The sequence below is a fragment of the Typopeltis vanoorti genome, chromosome 21, assembly GCF_054136105.1.
Source record: "Typopeltis vanoorti isolate ZY-2024b chromosome 21, IOZ_Tvanoo_1.0, whole genome shotgun sequence".
In the NCBI taxonomy this organism is placed as follows: Eukaryota; Metazoa; Arthropoda; class Arachnida; order Uropygi; family Thelyphonidae; genus Typopeltis; species Typopeltis vanoorti.
In genome coordinates, this window is record NC_143569.1 from 13,502,747 (window position 1) to 13,520,487 (window position 17,741).

The window sequence follows — 17,741 nt, forward strand, 5'->3', positions numbered from 1 at the left end:
AGTGCCGCTAGCGTCCTTCACCCTCCTAAGTGCTACAAGATGGATTTTTATACAAAATAAGAGAATTGCATAGGATTGTTGATGATAAAATTAAATATTACAAGCAAATATAAATAAATTAATAAATATATTTATATATCGAGAAAAACTGGGGGTGCTGCAGTTCGCAGTGTCTATGCACGAGTCGCCCCTGGTTATTTGGTTAGAGCAGTTGTTGTGATCAGGAGAGCAGAAACAGTAATATTACAATGGAAAAAACATAAAAATTCTAGAGGTCATCCTATTTGGTACCATTGAAGTACTACAGAGCATTAGGCTGAGAGTGGCTAGGAGGAAACTGATCTGTAGAAAAGGGAACATGGATAAGAATATGGTCTAAGATGCCAAGAAAAGTAGACATCTACAGTGCATTTAGTTAAGAAAACATCCTGAGTATTGAAATATGAGGACTGTCTAGCATACTAGTTGGTATGTTAACTATTTGTGATAGATCATGAAAGTGATATCAAATTCCTAATAGTTTTGCAAAAATCTCAAGAACAATCTCAAGAGATATCAGACTACATACTGGTCTGTAGTCTGATATCTCTTTTTCCCACTATTTTTATGCAATGGCACTATTTCACCATCCTCCCCACTTCTCTAGGAATTTGTCTGTTGCTAGACTTTTATTAAACAGACAGGTGAATGGAATGGAAGGAAAATTCATTAGTAGTCTGTTGACTGCAGAGACACTGTAGCCATTAAAGTAGAGATTTGTACATAATGCATTCTTTGGAGATATATATAGTAGATTCATGGTTAGGAGATTGACTGTGAGTATCAAGATCTGTATGCAAAAGTAATAATTCTAGAAAAGGAAAATGGGATCTAAGGGAATTATAGAATTCCATGTTATTGTTCAGTTTATATTTTATAAAAGGAAGCAGAGGGTTACAAATGGAGTCCCACAGGGCTCAGTACTAGGATCTATATTGTTTAACCTTTATATCAATGACATTGCCAGTGGATTGCAAGGAGATATTCAGTTGTTTGCAGATGATGCGAAGCTGGGAAGGTTTATTAGTAATAGTGCAGGTGCGGTTGCCCTGCAAGAGGATTTGAATAAGCTAGATAGATAGACAAATGAATAGGGGGGGGGGGGTGTTGGTTTAATGAAGCAAAATGTAAGGTCTTGAGGTTTGGGAAACATCGATGGGATGCTGCATACTCTATGGGAGGAGTTATACTGGAGGAAGTAGGGGAAACAAGAGATCTAGGGTTGATAGAAACCTGAAATTTAGGGGACATATTGCAAAAGTGGTGAAGGTAACACAGAGGATTGCTGCAATTATGAGGATACTGACCTGCAGAGATAAAAGGATTAACATTCCGTTGTATAAGTCTCTGATCAGACCACACTTAGACTATTGTTCTCAGATTTGGTCTCCAGGATTTGAAAGGGATAAATTAACTGTGGAAAGGGTACAAAGATGGATGACAAAGATGGTTTCATTACTGTACAATTTTGGTTATGAGGATTGGCTGAGGGAATGTGGACTGCAGAGTTTGGTGGATAGAAGAAGGAGAAGTGATATGATTGAGACTTTTAAACTGTTGAGAGGTGGTTACAGGGTTGACACTGGGAAGTTCTTTCACTCGGTTGAATAGTGGGAAGGAGTGATGATAAGAGGCCATCCCTGGAAGTTATGAAAGGAAACTGTGAGCAAGAGGGTGTGGAGTGGTTTCTTTGCATGGATGGTGGTTGAACCATAGAATGCATTGACTGATGGAGTAGTGAGAGCAAAAACAGTCAATGAGTTTAAGGAGTGGTATGATAGACTTTGTGTTTCTTAGGGGGGGGACCTTCCCTCGATGAGTCTTGACAGACTTTATGTTCTTAGGAAGGACCTCCCACGATGAGTCTTTTGACGCCATGGAGGCCTGAATAATAATAATAAATAATATATATGAGTTTATATTTTAATTTATATATGAAGATAAGTTCACAGATGATTCAAAGTTCGGGAGAGCTATGAACAGGGATACTGATGTTGTAGTTCTCCAGTAGGATTTGAACAGATTGTCTGTGTGGCAAATAATTATCTGCCCACACAGACAGGGCTGTCAATTCAGTGTTAGCTAAGTGTTAGGTCTGAAATTTGGAATGTGAATACCCAGGGGCAGCGCCAGTAGTGTCCGGCGCCTGTGTGCAAACCTTTTTTTTTTAAGTATTTCTTCCTCTTTGGCGCCTTCACTATCCTGGAGCCTGTGTGCATTGCAAACATTGCACATATGGGCGGCGTACCCCTGTGCCTTCCCACTAATGCATTTTTATTCCTTAAAAGGAGTAGGCAGAGCTCTTTTACTCTTAACTACAAAAAGTTATCACCTAGTAGAGCATTAGTATGAGTGTTATGTCAATATGCAGGAGACAAGTTGTCTCCAGCATATATTGACATAACACTCATACTGACTATAATAGGAAAATTCTACAGATGACTTTTCTGTAAGCAGAGTTAAAAATCCTATTTTCCTATATAAGAGACTGTCTAATGCAAAAAAAAGTAGAAGAAAATGTTGAAAAAAAGTTAAAAAAAAGTTCATCTAGTTGGCAGCTAGAATTGAACTTATAATGATTTTTCCTCTGGCAGTCTATCATTACGGTACCAAACTTCTAGAGACTACACAGGTGCCATTGACTATTGTGAGTGTATTTTGAAAGGCAGAGTAACAAAGAAATCTTTTAATGATGGTGGACTAGGACCTGAAATTTAAAGACCACACAGAGAACTGTGAATACGCCTGTGTGCAAACCTTTTTTTTTAAGTATTTCTTCCTCTTTGGCGCCTTCACTATCCTGGAGCCTGTGTGCATTGCAAACATTGCACATATGGGCGGTGTACCCCTGTGCCTTCCCACTAATGCATTTTTATTCCTTAAAAGGAGTAGGCAGAGCTCTTTTACTCTTAACTACAAAAAGTTATCACCTAGTAGAGCATTAGTATGAGTGTTATGTCAATATGCAGGAGACAAGTTGTCTCCAGCATATATTGACATAACACTCATACTGACTATAATAGGAAAATTCTACAGATGACTTTTCTGTAAACAGAGTTAAAAATCCTATTTTCCTATATAAGAGACTGTCTAATGCAAAAAAAAGTAGAAGAAAATGTTGAAAAAAAGTTAAAAAAAAGTTCATCTAGTTGGCAGCTAGAATTGAACTTATAATGATTTTTCCTCTGGCATTCTATCATTACGGTACCAAACTTCTAGAGACTACACAGGTGCCATGACTATTGTGAGTGTATTTTGAAAGGCAGAGTAACAAAGAAATCTTTTAATGATGGTGGACTAGGACCTGAAATTTAAAGACCACACAGAGAACTGTGAATACAATACAGTGGATGGACTTTAATAAGTAGAAGTAAAGAAATCATTGTACAAGCCTTCAAAAAAAATGCATATGGACTATTGTGTGCTTATCTGATTACCAGTTTAGAAAGGGAATGAAGATATTTTTGAAAGAGTCCAGTATGAGAGCAAATTGAGCTAATGCTGGACACAGAGCCAGATGAATAGGATAAGAAGTGTTCATAGTGAAGAATTTATGGAAACACAACACACGTGTTAGAATAATTACTTTACTTAATATTAAGCAAGTAACAATCAATGTTTCGACCTCTGTATTGAGGTCATCATCAGGAAAACATATATATATATGTACAAGATTGAAGCTACATGGCACTGCACGATACAAAAGTAAGATGAATCTAAATGTTAGTTAATTATTTATCCTAGCCTGACCTCTGTCTGAAAAAAAAAAAGGAACTACATTAAACAATTCCTAAAGTCCTTTTTTATTGAGATTTTCTTCTGTCTAGGTTTGTTCTGGTTGCTATATGGGTTGAAGATGGGTCTTCCACATTCTTGGAATAATTAATCCATAATTTTCGTTCAGATTTGGATGATGTTTCAGTATTTCACAAGCTTCTGAATTTACTTTCAAACCAGGTTTTTGTTTTGGTGCAGTGTAGGGACTTGGTGCTTTTCCAGTCAATTCTGTGGCATGTTTGGAGTGCATTGTCTGATAGGCCTGTTTCACCATAGTGGAGGTATTTGATGTCACGTTTGTTCATCTTTTCTGATTGGGATGGTGCATCCTGTTTCCCCTATGTAAGATAGGTTACAGGTACATTGCATTTTGTAAAACCCTGGGTGGACAAAGTATGGAAGAGAATCTTGGAGGAGCAAAGTAAATTTATTAATTGCCAGGGATTTGAAGGTTGTCTTAATGTTGTATTTAAGTAGTGTTCTATCAATTTTTCTGAAATGTCCCTAATGCAGGGTATGGCTATGGCATTTTTGTAATCTTTTTGCATTAAATGACATTTTTATGGAGGATCTTGTGAACTGTTTTTTTATTGTAGCCATTTTTTTTTTACAAATCTTTAGTTAAAATTCAAATTCTTGGTTCAGAGCCTGTTCATTAGAGCAAACTGTTAAAGCTCTGTGTTTGAGGGTGCTGATGATTCCTAGTTTTTGTGTTGGATGATGGTATGAATTTTTATGTATGTGTAGGCTACCAATCTTTCTCTAAATCCAGAGTAATTTAATAATAAGGTGAGACACCTTTTGGCAACTCATATAAAACTCATAAAAAAGAGGGCGCTAGTGGGTCAAGCGGTACGGACGTGTTTTGAAGAGCTCCTGATTCAGATAAGTTTTACTAGGAATAATTAAGTATATATGCGTAATTGTTTAAGTAAGAGCGGCTGTAAACGTTGTACGCTACCGATATTATTAGTGTGGGTTTTTTTTTCTTGCTTAAACTAAATACGAAATCGTTAATATTAGACTTAGTAACCTGCAGAGAAAAAAAAAAATGGCGGCGGCATTGTCATTCCATGATTTTAATTTGGATTTCAGTCGTTTCGTTAATTGTGAGGTCTGTTATATGTATTCCTTCGATTACATAAGTGATTTGTGGATGTTTAGTGCGGATGGAAGAAGGGTGTGTGCGAAATGTGACCTGAATGAGGAATTGATGAATGCAAATATGAAGTTGATGACAGAAAGTGCTAGTACCGATTGTGTCGTGAGTGCACGTTTGAAAGAGAAGGATGGTGAGGAAGACAGGTGAAAAAATGTTAAAAAATCAGGAAAAAAGAAAAAGAACTATTTGACAACCGTAACGGATGTTAAAAGGGACGAAAGTGAGGCAGAAAGAAACGAAATTGAGAGAACGAATGAAAGTAGAAATGGCGTGATGCAGAAATCGCAAGTAAAAAAAATCGAAAGAATGAATGATAGTGAAAAAAGAATGACTGATGGCGAAAGTTGGACGCATGTTGGACGAAAGTACTGAACCAAAGAAAGATGAATGACAGTAAAAGTGAGAAGAATGATAGCGAAAGTTGGATGCATGTTAATCTGAAAGTACGGAAACAAAGAAAGATATGTGAGAGTGAAAGTGAGAAGAATGATAGTGAAAGTTGGACGTATGTTGGACCGAAAGTACGAAAACAAAGAAGAATGAATGAGAGGGAAAGTGAGAAGAGGGGGTTGAGAGTTAGAAAGTTAGAAAGATTTAATGATAGAGAGAATGTATCGCGAGGTTCGGAAGGTGAATTGGATTGGATGAAGCAAGAAACGAAATGGATGCGGAATGAAATTAGGAGAATTCAGGTCAAAACTATTAAAATAAATCATGATGCCATGAAAGAGTTAACAAAAGATGAGCGAGTGGCGTTGTATGGCGACGGCATTATTAAAGGTGTGCTACAGGATAAAATGCACAAGGTATGTTTTCCAGGCAGTAAAATTAGTAGAGTGATTGAGGCATTGAATATGAGGCGGGAACGAGCAAAAGAGTTAATTGTATTAATTGGCACAAATGATTTGAGAGAGAACAAAGAGCATGCCAAAATGAATGTCAGGAGACTGCTTGGAAAGATAAAGGAGAATAGTGTTACAGGAAGGGTGGTCAGTGTGTTGCCTAGGTATGATTGTGGTGAAATGAGGCGGAGAGCAAGGATTATGAATGATATTCTGGCTGAAATGTGTGAGGAGATGGGAGTACAGTTTGTTAATGTGTGGAATGAGTTTGAGGGACGAAGTGAGCTGTATGGGAGCGATGGACTACATTTGAGTGGTTATGGTGTGAGTCGCTTGGAGAGCCTGCTGCTGGTAAGTGGAGAAGTGAATAGAGAGAATGAATCAGAACGAGAGGAGAGTGATGTGGAAGAGCAGGAGAGATTGAAGAAGTGGAAATGAATGGGGAAGTGAGTGGTATGAGTATAGAAAATGAGAGAATGGGTGTGCAAGAGGAGCAGGGAAATGGGGAGGCTCAGGGGACAGGGATACACAGTGTGAGAAAGGTGGATGCTCCAAGAGGAGGTGAGAGCATGTGTAGGCAGGAAAGTAATGGGATGATCAGGGATCAAAAGGAAACAGATGAAATTGCAAAGGGTTCTAAAATGAAGAAGCAGAAAGGGAAATGGCCCCAGTCCAGCATGGAGAGATCACATCGAGTGAGTGGTATCAGTGGAACTAGCTGTAGATCCAGAAATGAGTTGTTGTGTTTGTATACCAATGCTAGAAGTATAAGAAACAGGGCGGATGAAATGGTTGCACTAATTGCGTCTGTGCACCCAGAGATTGTCGGAATAAGTGAGACATGGTTAGATGAGGATGACATCCTGACAGGAATAGAGATGGAAAGGTATGATGTGTTTCGTGAGGATAGAAGGGGTAAAAAGGGAGGGGAAGTGCTATTGATGATAGAAAAAGAGTTATGTCCATACAAGGTAGAGATGCAAGAGGGAAATGGGGCCAGTGGTTTTGAGGCAGTATGGTGTGAGATAGAGGTGAATAGAATCAAATACTTGGTGGGATGTTCTTATAGACCTGGTAATGTGGATGGTGGTGGTGATAGTGAAATGTATAGTCAAATAAGCCAAGCAAATAAGAAAAGGGTGATCATTATGGGTGATTTTAATTATGACAATATAGACTGGAATGAAGAGATAGCAACTGGAAGTAAAGAAAATGAGTTTCTTGAGTTTTTGAGGGATAACTACCTCAGACAGTATGTAACAGAGGGCACAAGAGGATTAAGGGTCTTGGATTTGGTCATCTCATTGGAGTATGTAATTATCAATGAGGTATCAAATCATCCACCAATTGGTGAAAGTGACCATGAGGTGATTACTAGGGTGGTTGCCAGCAGTGCAAGGACCCCTGTGAAAAAAGGGTATACGTGGAACTACAAGGGGGATGATTATGAAGAGCTGAGGAGACAGCTTACAAGGGTAGCATGGAATGAGGAGTTAGCTGGAAAAGAGATCAATGCAGCTTGGGGGATTTTCAAGAAATATTTAGTAGATGCAATGTCTAAATGCATACCATGGGTGAGAAGGTTAAATAAGGTAGGTGTGAGATGGATGAATAAAGAGATTAAGCATGCAATACAGAGAAAAAGGGCATTGTGGAGGCAGCATAAGAGAAGTGGAAGTAACCAATTTCATGAGGTCTACAAAGACCAGGCAAGGAGGGTGACTTGGTTGGTGAGAGTAGCTAAAGAGTGGTATGAACAGCAGTTAGCTAATGAAGCTAAAAAGAATCCTAGGGAGTTCTTTCGATATGTAGCCAGCAAAAGAAAGAATGATTATGGAAGGATGACATTGATTGGAGGAAATGGTATAAAGACATCTGTTGCAGAATGTGTGGTGGAGATACTTAATGAGCAGTTCATAAAGATCTTTCAATCTTGTGAATGTGACTTCATGAATAGATTAAGAGCAGTTGATGATGGGGAGGAGAGACTGACTGTAAGTGAGCAAGAGGTGTTTGGGGAGTTGAGTAAACTAGATGTAAATAAGGCTGTGGGACTTGATAATATATCAACGCATATTCTGAAGGAATGTGCCAGAGAGTTGACACCTGCCTTGACATATTTTTTTAATACGAGTCTTGCACTTGGTCAAGTCCCTAAAGAGTGGAAGGAGGGCAAGATTGTGCCACTTCATAAAGGAGGTGATCGAACTCAAGCATCAAACTATAGGCCTATCTGTGTGTCAGGTGTTGTGGTTAAGTTGTTGGAGAAGCTTGTGAGAACTAGGATCCAGAGTTGGGTTGACAACAATGGTATAATCTTTGATGGACAGCATGGATTTGCTAAAGGGAGGTCGTGTTTTAGTAATCTACTTACTTATTACAATAAAGTGACTGCTTCTTGGACAGAGGAGAAGGATACACAGTAATATACTTGGATTTTGCAAAAGCTTTTGATAGAGTACCTCATGATAAGTTGACAGTCAAACTAGAGCAGATGGGGTTGGATATTAGATTAGTGCATTGGATTGGAGACTGGCTATCCGATAGGTATCAACAAGTTGTGTATGGGGGTGCAATATCCAGGAAAAGGAAAGTCACTAGTGGAGTGCCTCAGGGATCTGTTTTAGGGTCATTACTATTTAACTTGTATATTAATGATATTGGCGAAGATTTGGATGGAGATATTCAGTTGTTTGCAGATGATGCAAAGTTGGGATGAACCATAAAGAGTAGTGAAGATGTTGTGGCCTTGCAAGAAGACTTGAATAAATTGAGTGATTGGGCAAGCAAATGGGGATGTGAGTTCAATGTTGCAAAATGTAAGTTTTTAAAATTTGAAAAACAAAGATGGGATGCAGAATTTATGCTTGGTGAGAATATATTGTTGGAAGTAGAGGAAATAAGAGATCTTGGGGTGATAGTGGATAAGGATCTAAAATTTAGGGAACACATCGCCAAAATTGTGAAGACAACACAAAGACTTCTGGGAATGATGCGGAGGACACTGACGTGTAGAAGTAGGGAGATTCTTGTTCCATTGTATAAGGCTTTGATTAGGCCACACATGGACTATTGTGCCCAGATTTGGTCACCTGGTTTTCAGAAGGATGAAGAGATGTTGGAAAGGGTCCAAAGGCGACTGACTAAGGTAGTTTCTAACCTCTGGAATGTCGAGTATGAGGAAAGATTGAAAAGATGTAATTTGCAGAGTCTAGTGGAGAGAAGGAAGAGGGGAGATATGATAGAGACCTACAAGTTGGTAAGGGGTTGTTATAGGATCAATAGTGGAGAAGTTCTACAGAGAATAGTGGGAGATCAGGGGAGAACCAGAGGTCATCCCTGGAAACTGTATAAAGAGGTTGTGAGTAGGGGAGTGAGAGGCAGGTTTTTTTCGTGCAAAGTTGTGAGTGATTGGAATGCCTTGCCTGAGAGTGTGGTGTCTGCAAGAAGTTTGAATGTGTTTAAGATGTGGTATGATGAGATGTGTGTGAGATAAAAGGACCTCCTAGATGAGTCTTTGACTCCATGAGGTCTTGTTTAATAATAATAATAATAATAATAATGTAGGTAAATATGACTTCTCCATTGCTTCCACCTTGGTATAACCACCTCTGGGTCTGGCTCCCACTGAGGAGACCTCAATAAAGGTCGAAACCAGTCTGGGTAGTGGCCCTTCCCTTAATGCATAGCATTATAAATGCAAAGAGATGTGCTTTGCATTATGGGAGATAACTAAGACAAGGGGTGATGAGAGCTTACTCCACCTTTACCACGAGTTGCCTCAGTCCTGAAGATACTTCAGGTGCAAACTTTGTTTGCCTACACTTGGATAAAGGATTAAACTAAATTTATTATATATATCAATGTAACTGTAACCAGTGCCAGACTGGTCTGAGTGTTAGCTAGTTCAATGGCAAGTGGGCCCTTAAACATTAGACGATATGTTAAAAATGTTAATGACCTTTTTAGTTTGAAAATATAATAGAAGTTCCAATATTATTACTGTATACAACTAAAATTTACATTGTATTACTATTTTAATAAAAAAAAATTTAATAAAATCATTTTTCAAGGATACGTTATATTTAAGAATATAATAAATAACTCTGAAAAAATAATTCTGATTCGGGTTATGTGAGGCTGACACATACGTTATATAGGCTCAGATCTTTAATATTGCAACTGTGCAATGAAGCTTAGCTGGGAATCCCAGTTAAGGGATTCCCAGCTAAGCTTCATTGGCTGGGATTGTGACGTGCAGTAAGAGTCAACTTTTTTTATCAAGCTATTGCATACATTGCAAAGACAGCAAATATATTTTATTGAGTCGACCTCAGTTTGAGTATGCTTTGTCAGCTCTTCACCTCATGCTTGCTGTGTTTTATAAAAAGTATGTATTTAATTAATATTTTTTATATACTGTGGCCCAATGCCCTTTAATTTAAATATAATGTATTTTCTTTCATTGTGTAAAATTAGAATAAAAATACTAGATAGTAAATATATTTAAGCTGCAGTTTCAAATAATAATATATATGCATAATGCAAGTTCAATAAATAATGATACCTTTTATTTACTCTACAGTTAAAATTACTGTGACTGTTAAAATTGTTGTTAATAATAGATGCATCTATAAAACACATTTCCAGTGATGTGTTCTTGTGGCGTAATTGTAATTGTATATGTTCGTTTTTCCCAACGTGGATTATTTTTAAGTTTTAATTTCAGGAATATTACCCCTATCAGCATGGAAAAGAAAAAGCATAAATCTGGATCAGTGAAACACAAAGAGCGACAAGAAGCAGAAAAGCAGGAATCAGCCAAGCAATGCCGGTTTCTTACGGATTTTATAATACCACAACCATCATCCACATCAATGTACAGTTCCACAACAAATAATTAAGAAGCAGTTTTAAGGATACTTGTGACATAAGACTGAACGACATATGCACGTAAACACAAGAAAGATATTTAATTAATCAAATATTTTGGTCTGGAAATAGCAGACCATCCTCAGTGCTATTACAAGAACAGTTTTAAAAAATACAAGCTAGAATACTAACAATAGATCCTTAAAAATAGAACACACCGCATGATGTTATATCACTAAGTATGAAAAATATTTCGTTTCATACGTAGTGATATAACATCACGTGGCGTGTTCTATTTTTAACAATCTATTGTTAGTATTCTAGCTTGTATTTTTTAAAACTGTCTTGTAATACCACTGAGGATGGTCTGCTATTTCCAGACCAAAATATTTGGTTAATTAAATATCTTTCTTGTGTTTACATGCATATATCATTAATTAAAAAGCAAGAAACAATCACCAACCCAGGCCCAGTACTTCTTCTGGCTTCATTGTTCTGGTATCTTTACTACCTGTAGTTGCAACATCTGAACATATAGCTTCAACTAGTTACAGGGAATTAGATATACCTTCAGGCATAAATGACTTGGTTTCTGAAGCACATCCTTTAAATGAACCTACACAAGAAAATGAAAGATCAACTGCTGGAATCTTCCAATATCCATCAAGAGCAAATCTGAAACAGTTTTTTGCTGAACATCCATTTCAGCCACTTGATGATCTGCCATTTGATGCTCATTTATATGAGAGGAAAATTATGAATGACTCAGTCCCAAGAAAATAGGTGATTATACTGTTCATACTGCTTGAGCGTCGAGTCTCTCAACACTTGTAATCTATCACCCTTTGTACGTGGCTTTAGTGACTACAGGCATATTAGCCAGAGCTTGGCTTTACACGAATCGACAACGACACGTCAGAAATGTTCAGCAATTTATCAGTGTGGTTAATGATGGCACCTTAATTTTTCTGAATCTTCACTAATTAAAAAGAAAGAAGAAGTGTTGAAGCAGAGGAGTATTGTCATGAGAATTACATCATAAAGATGTTAGGCAAGCAAGCAATTTCTTTTTGAGGTCACAGAAATGAATTGGCCTACACTCTGGATAATGAGATTCTGAATCATGGCAATTTTTTAGCTACAGTGCAGTTGATGGCAAAATATGACAGCTCACATTTCTGCAGTACAAAACAAGTCTACACAAAGAATCAAATGATTAGAACAACAAGGAAAGGCTCAAAGTAAAGGCCGTGGTTGACTTGTTACATACCTGAATAAAACAATTATTAACATGTTAATCCAATGATAAAAGAGAACAATGATAAAAGAAAGAATTTGTCATGAAGTTTATCAAGCAAAATATTATTCTATTCAAGTTGATTCAACACAAGATAATTCATCCAATCAGTTTAGCATTATTATTTGGTATGTGCTTAACCACGCTACCGGCCAAGACGTCTATAAATGTCAAGGTTATCATGGATGCGAAGTGCATATTAAAATTGTAATACCATTGATATTACATTGAAATATGTGATGGATACGAAGTGTAGAGGAGTGATGTATTTTATCCATATTGACAGCGACGTGGTTAAACTTACGTGATTTTCCAAGGTGATTTTCTTTGTCAATAATACTCTTCAACTCTTTGATACCTTTTGCCTATGATTTTGAATAAAACAAAACTTGGGTATGAAATTCCTAAATGTAATATTAAAATTGAGGCTGCTCAATTCTTGAGAGTGTGGATAATGCCTAACTTTTCAGAAGGATTGTGAAGGGATGGAGCATAAAATGGCATCCAGTGTGAGTAGGCTTATGATATATGATGAAAGGATGACTTTAAAAAGTGAACATTGTTGATGGTAGGGAAGTAACAGAAGTAAATCAAAAAGTTGAGTTACTTAATGATCATTTTGCAAATGTGTACCATCTTGGTTGTGATATTGTAATGCCAAATGTGTCACTGACTGAGAACCTAGAGATAAAAGAAATAGAGGTACTTAGTATATTACAGAACCTTAATGCTAACACTGACATAGAGTTAGATGGCATATTGGCCCATGTGTTACAAGAATGCGCAAGAGAATGAGCACCTCCTTTGACCAAGCTGTTTAATTTAAGCCTCAGTTCTAGTAAAGTTCTAATAAAGTGGAAAGGAGAAAAATAATTCCACTGTATAAGGCAAGCTAAGAGACAGACGTAGCAAATTATAGGCCAATCAGTATATCAGGAGTGGTAGTTAAGGTTTTGGAAAAATTAATAAAAATTAGAATTCAGGACTGGGTAGACAGAAATATGTTAATTTATAAGGGACCACATGGTTTTGTGATGGGTAGGTCTTACCTTAGTAACTTACTTACTTTCTGTAATAAAGAAACAGTGGAGTTTAATAAAGAAATCATTACTTGGTGATAATGCTGGACTTTGTAAAGGTGTTTGACAGGATTCTACATGGAACTGTCCTAAACTGTAGCAAATGGGAATGGATCTAAAGCTGATTTGGATTAGAGGGTGACTGATGGACAGATATCAAGAGTAGTTTATGGAGGAGATGAGTCCTGAAGAAGGCAGATGACCTGAGGTGTACCTCAGGGCTCAGTACTTGGTCCTCTATTGTTTAGTTTGTACATTAATGATGCTGCAAATAATTTGATAGGAAATATCCACTTGTTTGCTGATGATGCAAAATTGGGAAGAGCGATAGTCAACGAAGGTGATATAGATATCTTGAAGGATGACGTAAATATGCTGGAGGTACAGGCAATGGTAAATGGCTGCCAGTTTAATGTAGCTAAGTGTAAGGTGATGCAATTCAAGAGGATGAGATTACATGCAGTGCACTATATTAATGGAACTGAACTGCAAGAAATTGATGAGGCAAGGGACTCGGGAGTTATTGTGGACAGAGAACTTAAGTATGGAGGGCATAGTGCAATGATTGCCAAAACAGCACATTACATTACAGATTACATGGTTGTTAAAAAAATACACTGATAAGAAGAGATAGGAAAGTTATTGTTCCACTTTATAAGACATTAATAATGCCACATCTGTAATGCTGAGCACAGATCTGGTCTCCTGGATTCCTTGGTGATGAAGAAGAGGTGGCAAGGATCCAGAGTGAGTGACAAAGTTTGTTTGCAGGTTTGTGGAATATTTCATATGAGGAAGGATTGAAAGTCAGTGGGCTCCAAAATCTAGCTAATAAGCATAAGAGAGGAAATATAATAGAGGTATATAAGTTATTCAGTTATACAGGGTGTTCGGGATAAATTTGACAGTTTCGTAAGGAAAAAGAAAATCTTCTTTGTATCTATTAAATTTAATGAATTGACAAAAAAACATTACAGGCAGAGTTAATTACAATACTATCAACAAGATTTACTCAAAATAACCACCATTAGCATCGATCACAGCTTCAATTCTGCTTCGGAACCTCGAACAAGCTGATGCTACAGTCTCCCTGGGAAGGGCCGCAAAAACTGTTTTAATTTTATCCATTAACTGGGCTTTTGTATTACTGGAAGTGCGATTGGTGTCTTTTTCAACTGCGCCCCATACAAAATAATCCATGGGGTTAAGGTCTGGGGAGTTTGGAGGCCAAACATTTGGACTGGTGAAGTCGTAGAAATTTTCAGACAACCATTTTTGACTTTTCCCAGAGGTGTGGCAAGGGGCCGAATCCTGCTGCCATACATACGGCCTACCATTGGCTACCCTTGTTATCCAGGGCTTGACTACAGTTAGCAACTCCACGAACAAAGCCCGAATTCCAATGCCAGGGTTCTTCAACACCTGTTCCTGCAGATTTGCGAGGAATTCTGCTGTACAAACGCAATCAGATCGTCTGCTAGGGATCTTTCTTCTTGCTACATCCTCGTAGTCACCATTGCAAGTCTCTAGTTCATGCCTGATTGTTTTTACTGTATTCAGGGAGCATTGGGCAGCAGTCGTAATATCCTTATTTTGATGGCGGGCACGAATCATCATGATACAAGTTATTCTCTTCCATGATTCAGGTGGGTTCCAGCTATCCATCCTTTCTGACATCTTGTATATGAATGAAGAAGGGTCCAAACTTTTAAATGAAGAGAAGTGTGTGTTAATACATGTAACTTACGGAAAAATATAATTAATTATAAATATGTCAAATTTATCCCGAACACCCTGTATAGGTTTTATATATGGGGGAGGGGTACTGTTAATGAATGCATAGGAATTGTGTCTGCAAAGTGTTGGAGTAGATAGTGCATGCACAGATTTTGAATCTGTGTGGTATGAAGTTGAAATAAATAGGTTAGTATATCTGACAAGATGCTGTTATAGGGTAGAGAATACAGAGAATACTGATTGTGAAATGTTTAGGCAAATTAGTTGGGCATGTAGTCTCCTAATGGGAGACTACATGAATGTAATTTAAGTCTCCTGATTGGAGACTTTAATTACAAGAACATAGACTGGATGGAAGAGATAGAGTATGGGAACAAGGAGAGCAAGTTTGTGGAATTTCTGAGAGATAAGTATCTTAAGCAGCATGTGAATGAAGCAACTAGATGCTTTAACATTTTGGATTTGGCGATAACGTCACATGACATAGTTGTTAATGAATTATTGAAACTGCTGCCTGTTGGTGAGAGTGATCATGAGGTACTTGTTTGGGAAGTGATGAAACAAGTAAAGGTTGCTTCCAAAAATTGATGCATGTGGTAGTATAAAGCAGGTGATTATAGGAAGCTCTGTAGTCAGTTAACATCAGTAGGTTGGGTAGATGAGCTGAGCAGAAAACATGTTGATAATGCATGGAAACCCACAAGGCAGTATCTGACAAAAGCAATGTATAACTGCATACCAAGGGTTAAGCGAGTAAATAGAGTAGGAGTGAAATGGATGAACAGCGAAATCAAACAAGCTGTGCTGGAAAAGAAAATGTTATAGAGGAGATATGAGAAGTTGGTGGTGATTGGATCCATGAAGAGTATAAAGTGTAGGCTAGAAAGGTGATGAACATGATAAAGAAAGAAAAGCTGCAGTATGAGAGGAGATTGGTTGGTCAGGCCAAGGTTAACTCGAGGGAATTTTTTCACTACATGGCAAGCAAAAGGAAGAATAATTATGGCAGATTAACACTGGTGGATAGTCATGGCAGCAGTCTAACAGCTGCAAAGGATATAGTGGAATCACTGAATGAGCACTTTATCAGCATATATCATACTGATGTAAATGATGCAGTGCAATATACAGAAGAAAGGCAAGTAATAGGAGAACCGGAAGTGAAAGAAAGAGAGATGTATCAGATGTTGATTGGATTTAATGTGAATAAGGCTGTGGGAATGGATGACATATCACCACATATTCTTAAGGAATTAAGGAAGCACCAAAGTAGATTATTTCCTTGACCTGGTTATTTAATGAAGGTCTTGCAATGGATAGGGTTCCGTTACACCCTGATAACTTAAGAATGTAAAAATTTCAGTTATCATGATGTAACAGGAGAAGAAATAAAAACTGTGTATAGATAACTAAGTAAGCAAGCTTGTTCCTAAGCAGATATCGTTAAGAGCATTTGAAAGTAACAAATGCAAAAATATAAAGAGAAAGAAAAACATGCTTGCATCCAAGTGAAAAATATAGCTGAAATTGTTTGTTGAACTAAATAAAATAAAAAAAAAGGGAATTTTATTACAGTTGTGATATGATAAAATAAGGTTAAGTAAAGCAAAGAAGATTAGTCATAGGATGTTGGATGTGAGAGGCTAGTTTTTACACTTGAAATAAGAGATTAAAGATTCGAGTTAATTCTTAGAAAATTTTGGAAAGGGGATTAATTTTAGTATAGATGACATAGAGGTTAGCTTAAACAAAAGCCAAAGCTCAAGGTCATAATTCCCGAATTGAGACTTCGTCACGTCAGTTGCGTGCACACGAACCGCATGATGTTTTGGCAGAAAAACGCCACTTTAATTGGTCAGTGAAATCGACTCCAGTAAGGGAGGAAGAAAAGAAAGGGAAGAAGGTGCCGGTAATGAAGATTGTATAAAAGGGTTAGGAATCCCACCATGAGGCTTTTTTCTCAGAGTTTTTCTTCACGTTTTTCCCGAGTGATGGGTTAGGAGTTTTCTCCGTCCGACACAATAAGGAAACAGTGTGCGGGATTTCGATTCTGTGTTCCTATTGTAAGAAACAAGGGACGCCGTTTAGTTAAAAGGAGAGAAGATAATGTCAGTGTGTTTCATCGTCCAGTGATCGTAACGAGAGAAAGAAAATTCTATAAAGGAGTCAGTGCCCATGTGGTGAATTTCACAGCCATAGAATAGATGATCCTATGTATGTCCTTGATTGAAGATTGTAAGGTAAAGATTGTGAAAGCCCATCTTAGTGCCAAAAGAACTTAGAAGTGATAAGTTACAGAAGAGATCGTCCTAGGAAGGTAAAATATCGGAAAAAGGTAGAGACCAGTGTAGAAGACCCAAGTCAAAAGGTACTGTAAAATCTCATGTCAATGCAAATTATATGTAACTGTAGTCATTGTTCAATTGCTGAACAGTTGAAAGGATTAATGAGAATTATACTAGGACTTTAATACATGTCAAACTAGAATAAAACTGAGCTTGTTATTATTAATTAATACGTTATTCATGTGCCTAAAGATTTATGTACGTACACTGTATTTTAATTAAGAAAGTTTTAAAGGTCAAAAGTGTGTATTAGCTCAGCGAAAGGATAATTTTAATCCATATTGTCTTAGTGAGGAAATTAGAGTAACTGATTATATATGTCCTAGAATAAACAGAATTATAGAGTGATCAAACCAGTAAGGGGTTAGACAAAGGATCAACTAGTTCTAGGATTATACTTGTTTATATGTATAGAATCTGTTATGGCGATATGATCGCAATTCTCATGTAGGATCTTAACCTAATACTTGTGTTTAGCTGGTGAAAATTTGTATTATATATTCTTAGTATTGAATTGAGTTTTATTTGATAAAGAATGAATTGTACCATGTTTAAGAGTTCAATAAACTTTTGTTCATTGAAAATAGAGTT

The 17,741-nt window shown here is 37.2% G+C and overlaps 1 protein-coding gene across 1 annotated transcript in view; it reads right to left on the reverse strand.

Moving 5' to 3' along the window:
- The window catches only part of LOC150094632 (epidermal retinol dehydrogenase 2-like), a 147,374-nt gene that overhangs the window by 47,049 nt on the left and 82,584 nt on the right, over nt 1–17,741 (reverse strand). The gene's annotated exons all lie outside the window — the stretch shown is intronic.